This window comes from Aegilops tauschii, chromosome 1 (assembly GCF_002575655.3).
Source record: "Aegilops tauschii subsp. strangulata cultivar AL8/78 chromosome 1, Aet v6.0, whole genome shotgun sequence".
NCBI lineage: Eukaryota > Viridiplantae > Streptophyta > Magnoliopsida > Poales > Poaceae > Aegilops > Aegilops tauschii.
This window is the reverse complement of record NC_053035.3, coordinates 480,324,956-480,328,166: the sequence shown is the minus strand read 5'-3', so window position 1 is coordinate 480,328,166 and position 3,211 is coordinate 480,324,956. Positions and strand designations below refer to the sequence as shown.

Sequence of the window (3,211 nt, the reverse complement as noted above, 5' to 3'; positions counted from 1 at the left end):
GGATAGTTATATGGTATATATAGACTACCATGAACACCATAGATATCGCGACCTGAAAGAAAGTAGCAATAGAGCAGTGATTTGCATGTTTTTGCGTACAATAACTCATGACTCAAATTGATAATTGTACAACAACCATTATCGGTCGATCTTATTCTGGTATAGTTTCTCAATTAACTGGTCACTTCCGTTAATCAAAGAGGACTTTAATCCGGTTTCAGTGTTTGTTTCATTTTTTATTCTTTTTCTTATGGTTTTGTTTCTCCTTGTTTTTTTTCCAACCTCCACATCTAGATGCGCACGATTATAATCTATCTGTCTATTGTTGGGAAAATAGCGCACAAGTACACTTATGGTTCTCTGGAACACTGCTGGAATTAAAGTGTATTTTTCAGCACCACTTGTTGAACTAATTCATTGGTCGTTGCTCAAGACACAGGATAGACAACTAACATCTGATTCAGAATACATTGTATATTAGTCTTGTGCTAAATTGCCTTTTGTAAACTTTGACCAAATTTATAAAAATATGAACATCTGCAACATGATATACGATAATTACACGCTATGTATATACTACCCACGAACACTATATACGTCATGACATAAAACAAAGTAGCAATAGAGCAGTGTTTTGCAACTTGATGCGTACAATAACCCATGACTCAGATTAATAATTGTACAAACAACCATTATCTGCCGCTCTTATTCTAATTATGCTTTCTCGATTAATTGGTCACCTCTGCTAATCAAAGAGGGCTTTAAATCTGGTTTCAGTGTTTGTTTCTTTTTATTCTTTTCCTTATGGTTTTATTTCACCTTATGTTTTTATTTTGCCTTTCCTTTTACTTCATTCCTTTCCTGTGTCTTTTCCATTTCCCCTTTATCCTGTTTAGGTTGGTTTTTTTTTTGGGCAAATACAGGAACATACTTTTTCAATTACTATTTTCTAAAAAAATCATGTGCATTTCTTTTAAATATGTAAACACTTTTTCTAATAACACAAACATTTTAAAAGAATGCATGACCACATTTTTAATTCCGTGAACATTTTTAAAATACTATGACATTTTTTTAAATAACCTGAATATTTATAAAACATGTTATTTTTTTGCTAATTTTTCTTACTTTAATTTTTTCTGTTTTCACTTTTATGAATCTTTTTCCTTTTAACTTAGCCTTTTTAATGTAAAAATTGATATAAATTATGGATTATTTTAGAAATTATTGGACATATTTTAAAAAGCATGAATTTTTTTTTAAATTTTATACATACAATAAAAATGTATGAATGATTTTCACTTATGAGAACAGTTTTAAATGTACGATCAGTTTTTAAATTACGTGAATATACTTAAATGCTTGAATGCTTTTTAAAAGTACTACCTCTGTACCCAAATACTTGTAGTTGGGGGAACTTGTACTACTTTTCCCCAACTACAAGTATTTCAGTACAGAGGGAGTACTTGACAATTTGAAAAATTATGAAAACCTTTGATTAATTACATAATCATTTTTTAGAAACATCCTGAACACTTTTTATAAATACATGCACATTCTTCATAAATAATATAACATTTTCTTTGATATGTGCAAATAGGTCTCAAAATTTTATTACTAAAGTAAAAAAAGAAAGAAAGAGAGGAACCAAAAGGAGAATAGGTAAACAAGAATTGTATTTTTATTGCTATCTGGACCCAGGCCATGTGAGGCATTGTGGGTGTAATACCCGTGTTTATTAGTATAAATAAGATCTTGTATTTTGGTAAATTAACAAAATTAGCAGAATGTTGGAGTAGTAATTATAAGCTTAATTAGATAAAATCAATCATTGGCAATCATTGGTTAGTACTAAGTAAGAGTAGTCAACTTAATTCCTTAGTGTGGAAGGATATGCATTACAAGAACATGCTTGTAGAGCCTTCGAGTAGGAGGGCCACGTGTGGGTGTGGTACAAGATATTTAGCAGCTCAAGTTTGCACTTATCTGTAGCATTTAATGCTCTGTTGGAGTCAGCTAGGCACGTGTAATGTAAAAGTACAAACAGCTGTAAAACTAGAGACACCGAGGCTGCTGAGTTACACTTATCCAGCTCCATTCCCTACCCTACCATGCCTATAAATAGATGGGCAAGAGCATGCTGTAGTACTCATCCCAACATACAAACCAGTTCACTAGCTAGCTTTGCATGGAGTAGAATCACACTGATCGGCAAGAGCGCTCGGAGGAAGCAGCGAGTCAGCGAGTCAGGCAAGCATGCGTTCCATCTAGCCTTTCTAGCTGTCCTATTCCTTGTTTGTCTCACTATTCATGCCATGCTCTACATCTAGTAGTACTTCTCAAGCTCTATAATGTGCATTGTTCGTATGATTTGATTCCTGTACATCTCTTGAAGCTAGCATGCATACCACAGTACTACCTTTTTGGTTTATGATCACGGTGGAGAAATCATTGGTACATGCATGTGAGCACATGGATTAATGGCTCATGCATGGATGGTTGGTTCTGTGAAAAGCCTAGAGATATTTATCTTGGTCTTGCATGTATTTCCTCTTGCTAATCTTTGTCTAGTAAATTTTATAAAAATCTGGTATCACGACGGCAAACGTATTGTATCGGTCACAGTTCAGGTATGGGACTGTCTGAGTTCTCCGCTAAGAACACCACTCGTTCGGAAGCGTGTCGATGATGGATCCGTAGGAGCGATCGACACTAGTAAGTCGAGTGGTCGGTTCTTGGGGGAATAAAGAGCTTTGCTCTACTAGCGCCTGTGTGGTTCTAGTCGAGGCTGTCGACGTCAGAGTACCCCTCTTAAGAGCGTAAAAGTGTGAAATTTTCACCCTTGTGACTCCCGGGTTGGGAAGCTTGCGGTCATATGTGATGCCAGTTATTTCTTTTCTTTTCTTTAAATTAATCTCCATTATCTTCCTGTGCCATCAAACTCTTTTTTTTTACAACTAACCCTTGTGTTTTGTCACTTTTGCTGAGAGAAGTTCCTTTGTATCCGTGTGCTTGCTGAGTATGAGATCATACTCATTCTTGCTATTGTTGTTGATTTTGCAGAAGTAGCAAATGATGGATGTGCTGATGAGAATGATGAACAGTAGGAGTAGCTCTACGGGTTGGGAATAAATAAAGGAGTTGCATGTATCATAACCTTTGTAATAGCTAGTAATGAATAAAGTTGGCTCTTGTGCATATTAGAAAATAA

At 34.9% G+C, this 3,211-nt stretch overlaps 1 long non-coding RNA gene across 1 annotated transcript; it reads left to right on the top strand.

The window, feature by feature from the left end:
* Positions 1-1,258: 1,258 nt before the first annotated feature.
* On the top strand, positions 1,259-3,211 carry LOC141021444 (uncharacterized). Its single transcript, XR_012182758.1, has 2 exons — positions 1,259-2,250; positions 3,064-3,211. It is a non-coding gene; the product is annotated as an uncharacterized lncRNA (long non-coding RNA).